The sequence below is a fragment of the Pelobates fuscus genome, chromosome 7 (genome assembly GCF_036172605.1).
Source record: "Pelobates fuscus isolate aPelFus1 chromosome 7, aPelFus1.pri, whole genome shotgun sequence".
NCBI lineage: Eukaryota > Metazoa > Chordata > Amphibia > Anura > Pelobatidae > Pelobates > Pelobates fuscus.
This window is the reverse complement of record NC_086323.1, coordinates 62,187,606-62,200,708: the sequence shown is the minus strand read 5'-3', so window position 1 is coordinate 62,200,708 and position 13,103 is coordinate 62,187,606. Positions and strand designations below refer to the sequence as shown.

The 13,103-nt window shown below is 40.4% G+C and overlaps 1 protein-coding gene across 1 annotated transcript in view; it reads right to left on the bottom strand.

The window, feature by feature from the left end:
- SNX7 (sorting nexin 7) overlaps positions 1-13,103 on the bottom strand; it is a 118,988-nt gene that overhangs the window by 105,119 nt on the left and 766 nt on the right. The window lies entirely within an intron of this gene.

Sequence of the window (13,103 nt, the reverse complement as noted above, 5' to 3'; positions counted from 1 at the left end):
GTTACCCTTTAAAATTGAAGAACACATCATTTTATACTAAAATAATTGTAAGAACTAGGAGACTGAATGTGGGAGACGGATAAGAAGGATAATATATGTGCACTTGCATATTATAAAATTGGGGATGCCCAAAAGGGTACCATAAGGGAAATAAAGAAATTGACCCCTTGCTCATTGAGCCTAGATAGGTATCAACTATACATTGCTGATGCTTTACAAGGCTGCAAATTATCTTCTGGGTCTGCTATACGTCTCTTGTAGAGGGGGAATTTTGGATTTGTACAGCCCTTTTTGGTGGGATCACTCTGATGTGCAAATAGTTCAGGTTCTCTCTGTAATAGCACAAGATCGGCGACCAACCTATGTACAAGCTATCTGAGCTCTTGTCTATTCTCATTATCATCTTGCACCCAATTTATTTTTCTCTTACTTTGCCTAGTACTTCTCTTCAGTCAGAAATCTATCAGAGGCATTCAGTAAACCATAAACTATGAAGAATCGGCAAAGGGATTGAATACTGTAGACGGAAATAGTTAGTTAAACTGATAGTAATATACATACATACATACACACACACACACGTATATATGTACGTGTACACTAGTACACCACTAAGCTCTTTTAATAGCTTTGGGTGTATTCCATCAGGTCCCATTGACTTGTCTTTACTTTTGACAGTTGAACTAGAACCTCTTCCTCTGTAAACTCACGTGTAATAAATGACTCATTTATCCTTTTTCTTAACTGAGGTCCCTTTCCTTCATTTTCATCTGTAAATACCGAACAAAAATATTCATTGAGGCAGTCAGCTAGACCTTTATCCTCTTCTACATACCTTCCTTCTTTTGTTTTTAATCTAACTAATCCTTGTTTTACTTTTCTTTTCTCATTTATGTATCTAAAAAAAGTTTTGCCCCTTTTTTTCTGACTGTGCTATTTTCTCTTCTGTGTGTGATTTGGAAGCTCTTATAACTTGCTTAGCCTCTTTATGTCTAATCTTATAGATCATTTTGTCTTCCTCACTCTGGGTTTTCTTATAATTACTAAATGCTAACTTTTTGTTTTTTACTATTTTGGCCACATCTGTGGAGTACCACAGTGGTTTCTTGAATTATTTGCTTTTACAGACACGCCTAATGCAATTTTCTGTTGCCATCAGTAGTGCAACTTTTAAATAATCCCGTTTCTCTTTGACTCCATTTAAATTGCTCCAGTCTGATAATGACTCCTTTACACATATTCTAATTTTAGAAAAGTCTGTTTTTCTAAAGTCTAAAACTTTTGGTTTTGTGTGGTGTGACTCAGTCACTGTTCTTATATTAAACCACACTGACTGATGATCACTGGATCCTAAACTTTCACCTACAGTAATATCTGATACCAAATCTCCATTTGTTAACACTAAATCTAGTATGGCCTCTTTACGAGTTGGCTCCTCAACGACTTGTTTTAGAGACAATCCCAGTAGGGAGTTTAGAATATGTGTGCTCCTGGCACAAGCAGCTATTTTTGTTTTCCAATTCACATCAGGAAGATTAAAGTCACCCATGATGATAACTTCCCCCTTCATTGTCATTTTAGCCATTTCCTCAACAAGTAGAATATCTAACTCTTCAATTTGTCCTGTGGGCCTATAAAATCACACCTACACGAGTTACTGTGTGATTACCAAATTCTAACATAACCCAAACGAACTCTGTGTTCGCCTCACTAACTTTTATTAGGCTAGATTTTATGCTATCCTTCACATACAGGGCCCCTTTCCTGCCTTCCCTGTCTTTTCTATATAAAGAGTACCCTGGTATTGCTATGTCCCAGTCATTTTTCTCATTATACCATGTCTACACTATCAGTTGCCATTATTGCCACAAGTTCATGGATCTTATTCCCTAAACTGCGAGCATTTGTAGACATGACACTAAGCTTATAATTTTTTAACACACTTGCTACGCCAGGGCCTTGTATATTGTACATGTCACTTCATGCAAGTTTACACAGCGTGTGTACTGAAAGCTTGTAAGGAGCTGTGACGAGAGCAATCTTGCCACATTGCATTGGAGAAGCCTGGTTGCCCGCCTGCTGCCTTTGGACTATGGACCAGACTTTAACCCCTTAAGGACCAAACTTCTGGAATAAAAGGGAATCATGACGTGTCAGACATGTCATGTGTCCTTAAGGGGTTAAAATACTTTATTTTCCCTGCAGAAAGGCTTATTCATGCCTTTCTGCTGGGGTGTTCGGTAGATTTTATCGACCTGGGAGCTGAAGTGTGCCGCCAATTTACCTCCCTGAAGCTGCGGTTAACCGCAGCTTAATTGACGAATACAGGGTGGTCTTTGTTCGTTTACGGAACACGTGGTGGCGGCCATTTTAAAAGTCCCGAGCGGCCAGCGGTGTTCAGCGCTTACACCATGTATCTAAAAACGGACACGTATTTGCACGAACACCGCTGAGCCGTCCGCCTCCTGGTTTTTATTCGTACCGATTGAACCGAACACAGGTTCATCCGGTACTTTTGTTATGTGAATGTGTTAACCCAGATAGCTATGCCATGGAGCCTATTCGTGTAATTAAAGACTTTGGCTCCATGGCAATTGAACTGTGTGAATAGGATCTGAGCGCTATTCGGTAGTTTTGTGCGCTCAGATCCCAGCTATCTGGGGATATGTGACATGTCTGTGTTTTATGTATAACATGTGACTTTGTGTATTTTACAGTATTTTAATGCTTTGTGCTCACCATGTGCATAATGGAGTCTTGTCTCTGTCCTGAGAGATAATTGAATTACTTCTCAATTATCTCCAGGGCAGAAGGGAGGAAGCCAGGATGCATTGTGGGAAAGTATTGTGACGGTATGTCCTAAATTGATACCGGTCTGTCTTTTCTTACAGTCTCCCGTTTGGTCCCCTAGGGGAGTGTCCACCAAGTGTGAGACCTGCATAAATACTGGGCGGGTAGCCCATAACAAACCAGACCACTGCTTGACCCTCAACAAGGAGCCTTGTCTCGTTCTTGGGGGGGGGGGGGGGGAGGGGGATTTACTGTATGCTGTTAGAGACTGATTGCCAGGAGTGTAAGCTGATTGTCTGCTTTTCCTGTTCGTCTGCTAGCAGCTATTAGTGAGGTTCCAGTTCGGGAGGTGGAGTGCTATTTTGTATCCAGTTCAGGAGTTTGGTGTTCTCTGGAAGGGGAAGATCTACTAAACGGCTTTTAACCCCTTTTTTGCCTGGGGGTGCCGTTACAGAAGCTTTTACACTGATTGAGGCCTTGGTAATGCAGCATTTTGCGATAGAGACCTGTGAAGGAGGCCATGATGTAGCTCCACCTTAATAGAAGGTTTAGACGTGAAGTAGTGGATTAGGATTGATAGTGCGTGGTTGAACTTGGAGATGTTACGTGGAGTGACAGCATAGGAGGTTAAGTAAGATACTTGATTTGTAGGTTTGGAGAAAGAGGCCCAAACCCCCCCCCCAAAAAAAAACCCATCATATTTTAACTGCAAAAGTCTTGATTCAAGCAAACTCTAATCATGACATGTACAATATACAAGGCCCTGGCGTGAGTGATGGAGTAGTCGTGAAACTGCGTGAAGCGTGCTCACCTGTACGTGGTGAAATTGTGTGCTTAGTCCAAGATTAGCTCATGGAATGGTGGTATCCTGGATGGTATGTAGGGGTCGTAGGGAGTGCCTGAAAGAAGACCTTAAAGTGAGAACGTGAAAAAGTGTCAGCGGCTGTGTAGTGGACACCGGGAATGAAAAATGTAGATTAGAAAGAACTCAGGGGTTTCTGCCTGCCAAATCAGCCCGCGAATCAGGCACAGTGGCGGCGAGTATGACTGCCCTTGCCAATGAAATCGCAGGCTGCGGAGTTGTCAGAGCAGCATTTAACTGCCCTGCCGGTCCAAAGATGACCCCATGTGAGGGAGGCCACCACGGAAGGGTAGATCTACAACAAAGTAGAGGTCTCTCAGTGGGCTGGCAAGGCATCCGTCTCAGTGGACCAGGCATCCCTAACGAGTGGTTGCTAAAAAAAAAAAAATAAATAAATAAATAAAAAAAAGGCTGCCAACCCTGTGTGTGTTGCCGCGTCTGAGTGAATTTAAAGTGAGTGTATTGAAAGTGGGGGAATGAACAAAGAGATCCTAATCCATGCGGCCGAAAAACTACTCCAATGTGTAAAACTGCCCTGGCTGGATCGCCCGAATGGTTAGGCAGGTGTTGGCAGCTCGTGGGGCAAATTTTAGTAGCCCAGGGACAAGAGGCCAACCCTGCATAATCATACGCACAACAAAGTTGAGGGACCTACACCAGGACTGAAGCCCCCTCCTATTGTGCGCAACACTCCGGAGGAGCAGGAGGAATCCGTTCCTAATGCGGGGCAGATCGTCTGGTAGACTGGCTTGGACAGTAGTGGAGACCAATATTATGCCCCATAAAGCAAGCCTGGAAGAGGGACAGACTGTTCCCTGGTGACAGAGGGACCCAGAGTGTTGTGAAAAAAAGGGGGTGGGGGGCTGTGGTGGTGTGAACACTGTTAGGTGTTTGGGAACCCATTAAATTAAAACATTTATCCAGATAGTGGATGACTGATGGACACCTGAATATGGGTATTTCAACCAACAGAAAAAGATTATTGGGATGGATTCTCGTGACATTCTGAAAAGAAATAATGATTTGGATAAGTAAGGTGTCGTAAAGGTGGGGATGAGACCTTCATAAAACTGGCCTGCTAACGAATGCGGAGGTGAAAAATTTACCTAGAACAGAGTGACAGGTGAGGCCCTGCTAGTGCTAAGTGGCGTAGAGAGGCTCTACCTATGATTTAAGCCGAGGGAATTTTGTGGCCACTTGAACGAGGTGGCAGGATGTTGGCCTCTTGGTGACCGTAAGAGATTCAAAATGTGTGGCCGCGACTTGGGAAGCCCAAGCTGTAGCCCTAAAGAAGGGCGAGCGAGGTAGCCAACTATGATTTGTTCGTGGGGCTGAACCTTCGTGTATGAGGTGGGGGTATAGACCTCGCGGGACCATTGTATTACTTATGATAGCTAAGGCCAGAGCCTAACCCTCAATGCCAGTTCACTAGCCTGATGGGGCTTGTCTCTTAGAATGGTGTAATGGAACGTATGTATATACTTAACCTTGAGTATAGTCCTATTTCTTTGGTCAATGCGCAGGAGGATTTCGATATATACTTGCTTCCGTAGGGAATGGGTATGGTGAAGATATCCTAAGGGTAATGTAGATGCTAGAGGGCCTGAAGCGTGCCTCTGGTATGTCAAATGTAAAAATGTCAAACGTATGGATAAAGAGTAGTAATGAAATGTAACGTAGGAACCAGTGTACGATGAGGGACCTGAACGTGGGTCCGTAAGAAGAGACAAGCCCCCCGGGGGTTCCCACACTTGTGATGTTTACATGACACGAAGACGAAGTGAGGCCTTGAGGAGAAATTAATTGTAGTGAGTAAGATTTACAATACCTGAAAATGAAACTCCGGGAATGACACAGGCCAGAGTGAAGAAATGTAGAAACAATAGACAAGAAATGTACGGTTAAAATAACTAGTGTCGAGATGCTGTAGGTTTGAGTAATTGATGTTCAAATCGTAGTGAGAAATCTCAGACCTGGTATGTTTGAAGTTTAGAACCCACTTTGGGAGGTGGAGAGGCTGAATGAGGCCGTGGAGGCTGAATGAGGCCTCAAGGGAAAAAGAACTGGTAAACCTACTTACCTGAAACAATAATACAGGGTACAGGAAACCACTTCTTGAAGACTGTTTGGAGGAAAGTAATAGAAGCTAAAAACATATGCAGTCTAAGTGTAAGGTCTTTTAAGGAACGGAGGTTTTAAATCGTGTTAATGGCCTGTTATGACAAAGGACCGTATGGGCTTAACCTATGAGCGTAATGACCTTAGATGCATAGAAGATTAATACATTCGTGAAATTACAATAAACTAAGGCCCCGCAGTGTTAGATAATAATGCCTGGAGGTGTATTTTATACGTAATTTATAGCAATAAAAGTGGCCAAACTGTGCCTTTAAGAACGTACCCTGTGAAAATAGGTGTCCCACAATTATGTGACCATGGACGGGAATTGTGAAACACATTATTTTAACCAGTGGTGACTTTAAGAGCCATATACTAAAACGTAATATCATATAGGATAAAATAATGTGAGTGCTTGGTTTAAGTAAATGGCATAACTGGATTAGTAAACTTAAAAACTGCAGCCTCTTGTGTTCGGTTAAACTAATGAACACGTGTACTAGAATAGAAAGAACTCCTGCGTTCGGTAAATGGGACATACGAAAGGATTTAAACGAAAGCCAATTGAATAATCAGCTGCAGGCTGTAACGTGTAAATTAACGAAAAGGTAGCACGAAAAAGACGTTAGAACGTGTTCGGCTGTACAAACATACGAAAGAACAGACGAACGTAGGGTAAGTATGTATTTACGGTAAATTGACTTCAACGAAAAACAAAAGCGTGTGTATTCCGCGTTCGGCAGTAAGCCGCATGAACGCCGAAGTATACGAACAGCATGATTGCACGAATAGGTAAGTAATGTCCCCGCATTTTTAGGCCCGAACGTGGGAAATAGCCGAACGTGCCGGTCTCATGACCGGAAGCCGGGTAGCGAGTAGGGAAGTCTGGTAGAAGCCGGTGGACGGGCACGGAAGATGGAGGCAGGAGCTGCTGGCGAGGGACTGCTTGCTGGAGACTGACTTTGGCGGGAACAACGGAGCGGAAGTGCTGGTTGCTATGGAGAAGACAAACAGCTTGCACGACAAAGGTAAGTAGGGGGGTTGGGTTTATATAGGATCAGAACTCCTCCCACAAATTCAGGTCAGGTGGCCTTCCAACATATATAATTTTTTTGACAACGTCTTTCATTGAAAACCACTTCAGAGTATTGATTTCTCATGGTATGTACAGTAAGAAGCATGTACCACCAGTCCAACTGGTCAAAGGCCTTTTCCGCAACTGTGGAAAGGACCCCTGTCCCTTCCTCAGTGTACAAATACCCTTATCTACTGAGCTGCTCATTATGTTACGCCTGTTTTTGTGGTTACATTTTGCTGCTGATGAACCATAGCAGCATTCTACACTTTTGCTGCACTAGGTGAATTTGATATATTCTTCTTTTGTCACTGTAGTGACCACACTCCCTTTTCTTTGTTGTGTGTTTACAATTCATAGTTTAGTTAATGACTAAGTAAGAATACAATGCATTTACAAGTAAAATATTGATGGAAACACGAACATTTACATTTTTGATTAACTCTTTATACGAATGAGGTGAGAATCACACAGAGTGATTTACTGAGTGCCTATTGACACTGCTTGCCCTTACTATTCTAGAAATTATATTTAGTGTATATTTATGCTTTGTGTGCTTCTAACAATACAGTGGCCTATTTGTATACTGTAAAATAGGTTTCCAGTGACACGTAATTATTTATAGTCATGTGTTATGCACCTGCTTCCAAGTATTTCTGTTACTACAGAAAGTGGTCTTGCCCTGAACAGTCAATGTTGCTTAGTTAAAGGGACACTATAAGCAGCCAGACCACTTCAGCTCATTGAAGTGGTCTGGGTACAGTGTCCCTATCGCACTTAGTTCCAGAGAAACTGAAATGTTTACATTGCAGCACTAAGACTGCCTGCAGTGGCGGTCTACCAGACAACTTCATAGAAAACCTAGGGGGAGCTGTAGTGCCAGGAATACAGCTTTGTATTCCTGGCACTATAGTATCCCTTTCAAACAACCAAAGGCCACAGTATACAACTACTTTTACACTAAAACACATATTTAAACTGCTTCCATAATGCAACAATTGCTTTTTTGTGGAGTCACGTATCAAACCCTTGACCTTATCACAGAGAGATCACTGATAACAGTAAAGCACTGTCTTCTCCAAGTAGTTACTATTTAATCAGGATCACAGTATTCATGCATATGCATCAATGCATACAAATTGGGATTACACATGAACACACCAAAGCCATCCCATTCATAGATGTGTCACATGCCAATATAGTTAGAAATTCCAATAATAATAATAATAATAATAATAATAATAATAATAATAATAATAGAAAAAAGTTTTTAAATACACACACACTTATTTATGCCCCCTATTTGCAATCAAATAAGCTCTGCCTTTGCAGTTTTAACTACAAGTTAAAAGATATCTTCATGTACTGCAATATGCCTTCACTGCTTTGCAAACATTAAAATCAGTGTTGTTCAACACTGTCCTGTTGGTGAAACCCTTTCCTTTTCTGGTCACATCAGTAATAGAGGCAATCTTTGGAACAGAGAGAGAATAGAGATTCCAGGGCAAAGTACACAATGCTGCGGGATAAGATATCCTTTCTTTGGCAGCCCTGCCTTTATTTTATAATAGCAACATATATTCAATCCACATATTCAAACAAAGAAGAAAAAAAGAAAAAAGTCCTTTTCAAAACATGGGAGGTAAATACAAAACAAAGAACTGCATTGTATATTATACACTGCAAAAAGTGCACGTCTAAAGAAAAACAAAATGTTAAAAAATATTTGTTGACTCACTTGTTCCACTTGAGTCAAACATTTATTTATAAAACAAAAAAAAAATATTTTAAATAGAACTGTGCAGTAAATCAAATATACAGTCTAAATGTGCAGTAGAAAAATATAATTCCTCAGTTATATGTGGGTTATCGTCAGAACCTGAATTACATTGCAGGACCCGGTGGGACATGGACACTGCTCCCAGACAACTTCAATTAGCTGAAGTGGGCTGGGTGCCTATAGTTTCTCTTTAAAAAGGGACACTGTAGGCACCCAGACCACTTCAGCTCATTGAAGTGGTCTGGGTGCTGTGTCGCTTTTTCACCAAGTTCTGCAGTGTAAAACAGCTCTAAGTCTGCCCTCAATGCCACTAGAGGGCTTCTGGAATCGTAATGGACTTTTGGTCTTTTATCGGACGCTGGATGTCCTTACGCTCTGCATGAGGACCTCCAGTGGCAGATTTGCTGTGCATGCGCATTAAACCCTGCACGTTGCGGGACGGAGGAAGGGGCGGAAATTCGACCCAGCGTTGAGGGACCTGGGTTCAAGTAAGTAAATAAAGGGTTTTTAATTTACCGGGTTGGAGGGGTGCAAGGGAGGGGGGAGGCAGAGGGATCGGTAGTGTCAGGAATACTTAATCCTTAAGGACAACAACAGTATTTACCTTCTTGCTATAGCATGTTCTGATTTGGAAATGGCTCATAAATCTAGGATTTTCATCTTTTCCCAGTTAGATATAATATACCGGTACTAATAAGAGTGCATCCCTGTAGCACAGCGAAGAGTTTACAAATGCTGAGCAAGTTTAATAAATTTCTGGTGTAACTCATGTGACATCAAATGTTAAAACACAACAGATTTAAATGCATAGAAAAACCGAAGCATCTAAGAATTTTCTTTCTGCTGCTATGACAACAAAGTAGTTTTATTTGCATCTAAAAGATGCGATACAAAACTGCAAGTAAATATGTTTGAGCTGATCTTGATTTTTTTTTTTTTTAAACGACCTTTTAAAATATCTAAAGTATATTTTAAATATACATGTCTGAACCAGTTTCTATAGATGCCACCACACTTGAGATTTTTCTTTTTAGCAAGGTTTCAAACCACAGATTTTTACTAACTACGTATGACATGAATCTCTCCACCACTGAGCAGGTTTTAATGTGGGTCATCACTAATTTAAGAGGTTCACTGATGTCCTATGCAAAAAAACTCAAAAAAGTTATAACGTCTTTGAAATCCATAGCTCTCAAAGTCATATCAAGTTCTAGCAGAACAAGACATGTTCAAGTTGTGCTTTAACTGCAAGTCCCATGACTCTAAGAAAGTTTACATTAAAACCATATACTGATTGAGGATAACGGTACCTGAAATTCAGCCACAGCTGGGGAGATACCTTTTGGCTAATTCTCATCAACACTCGGCTGAGCTGGAAATTCAATCATGTATAAATAATTATAATAAATAATGTACAATCTAAATATGATGGCTTTTAATGGTGGTAGGGAGAAAGACTAGTGATTGTGTTTTCAAATTGGAAACAAAAGCTTAAAAGAGATGTAAAATGTAGGCACATTTCAATAATGGTAAGCCTGCATAAACAATGACATAAAGGGGCAGTGAACCAGTTATGCCACAGTATAGTAGTTAAACAAGGTTAGCAGTTTTTCCAATGCCTAACTCACATGCCAGTCAATAGAGTAATTTGCTTTGTAAGCACAATAGTCAACTCACTGTGTTTAGCCCCCTTCTCTCGCCATTCTCCCACATGCAGCATTAGACAAAGAGGGAGATGCTTAAATATAATTTGCTAAAGTAGGGATATAACAACAATCAATAGCAATGAGCTGTATTGGTTTTCAAATAAAGGTTGTATGAAAGACTCTGCTTGCTGCACTTTTTAAACAGCCCTTAAAATTAATAGGGTGCGATAATATCTTGTAACATAATCAAACCCTTGTCTTGTAACATTTGTCTTTGTCTTGTAATATAAATCAAAACTTTGTCTAAAAATAATGAGCTGTACCTGCAACTGTGTTCAATGATACCAGAAGCATATCATCAATGAGAACCGCTATAATATTGAAACCATCAGGACTATGATATAGAAACAGATGTATCAAAATCTGTAGCATCAAACTCTTCTGTGGTATTGGCAGGATCATATGGTAATTGTGTATAATGAACACCAAGTAAAGTGATCAACGACAACAAAATCTCTTGCTTAAAAGGGACACATAGGCACCCAGAACACTTCAGCTCATTAAAATGATCTAGGTGCAGTGCCCCTGGTCAGTTTAACCCTGCAATTATAATTACCTCCACCTCCAGTGGCTCTCTACCAGACAGCCACTAGAGGCACTTCCAGGTGGTTTAGCAACTTTTGGATGCCTAAATGACGCTGCACATCCAGCATCACCACACATGAGCATTAGCCCCACTCCCACTCCCTTTTACATTGCCCGACCCAGCACGACATTGGCAATGGAACCGGGTAAGTGACAAAGCGTTTTTAACCCTTTCAACACAGCTTTTGCATTCGTAGCACTTTGGTTTTGCTTCAAAGAAAGCTTTTAAACATAAAGTAGTTATTTTGTGACTCATCAGTGACATTTATAATAGTTTTAATTAATTGTCAAATAGAACACCCAATTTTAATGACACAAAAATAAACTAAACCATATTTTAAGGACTACAGTCTATTAGAGCCCTTAAAGAGTTAATCCAAGCATCAAAATCACTATAGCCTGCTGTAGTGGTTATGATGGCATGGCCACGTTCCCTGGTAATGGACATAACCCTTTTCCTTCTTACCTGGGTCTTCCCCTCCCCGACACCTCCAATAGCAAATGATATCGAAACGCGGCACAAAAAGACTCCAGCCACCACCGCTTAAGTCGTTATGGTGCTTTAATTAATCCATTAAGTCAATGTGTAGGATACAGATACATTGCGTGGGGGACTGGTGCATCTGTGACATATTTGAATTAACTGCATGTCAATATCATTGAAAAATGGCCACAAAAAAAAAGTAAATGTTATTTATGTATTTACCTACAATAAGTCAGCAAAATACATAAATAAAATGGAATATATTTACCTACAATAGGTCAGCAAAATACATAAATAAAATGGAATATATTTACCTACAATAGGTCAGCAAAATACATAAATAAAATTTAATACAATCATGCAAACATGATTTATTATTTTAAATAATAATTCTTAGTATATTTCCTAGTACCACAAGAGACATACTGATCGAGTTAAGTAGCCCTGATACCAACCTTTCATCCAATCAATAGTAATGACTTCTAAAGTTCTTATAAAGTTTCACTCACCTTTTTGAAAATGAACTGGTTGCCAAGTTTACCAAAGAAACTTCAAAACCACCTCGTAGAGAAAACATCCTACACATTGCCAGATGTAAGGAATTATGATCTACACCAGATGCCAATGTTAACAGTGTGACCACCTCACATATACATCTTCCTTCAGCATAAAGATTCTATTTTTAAACTGTTAAAGGAACACTCCAAGAACCACAAGCACTACAATATGATGTAGTGGTAATGGTTCCAGTTGTTCCCTGGCGCCTTCAACAGTATGGTTTCTTGCTCAGGGTCTGCTGGGCTCCAGACACTTCCACCAGTGATTGCCAGAAGCTCCTAGTTAGTTTTTTTTTCCCTTTTCTTTTATAGTAGAGCTCTGCAGTCCTAGGCTTGGCTCCAGCAGAGAAAGGCCCCTGGCAAGAAATCAAAGGGTTAGCAAATAGTTTGACAACTTCCATGGGGGTGGGGAACCAATACACACTGCATGTTTTAGTTGTTATGGTGCTTGGAGTGTTCCTTTACCTTTTCCTTTCAATCACATCTCTTCTTCCACATTAAAACCACAGCAGATACATTGTAGAACAATTTATAATGAAGCATTAAAATAGAGGTCTGTTGTACCCAGTACCATAATCAGGTTGGGTAAAGCTTTGTACCCATATTTTAAATTACAGTATTTGGGAGGGTTGCAGGGACTTAGAGTTAAAGAGTACCTGCCTGGTAATCATGGAAGTTTTAGTCTGCAGCATCAATAAGAATTGCTTGGGTAACTTTAAACATTATTTGGAAGGCTTTAACCCCTTAAGGACCAAACTTCTGGAATAAAAGGGAATCATGACATGTCACACATGTCATGTGTCCTTAAGGGGTTAACCCAGAGCCCACTGAAAATCTAACTTTACCCAACATTTACAGCCTCCCCTCAATGTTCTAACATTGTATTTACCTTCACACAACACTAAACGCCCAACCTTAGCTGCCCTCCTGCTTATGTCAGTGTTGTTTACATCCCTATTGCAAAATAAAAATGTAAATTTGACAGATATTCAACATATTCAAAGGGAATTTAAGATTCCAGGCCAAAAACAACTTACTTGAAATCCCGAATGATCAGGAAGTCAAAAAGGCCAAAATAAAAAAAAACAAACAAAAAACTGAAAATCACCTAGATTTCCAACTTGGCTATTTTGATCTAAAGTTTAC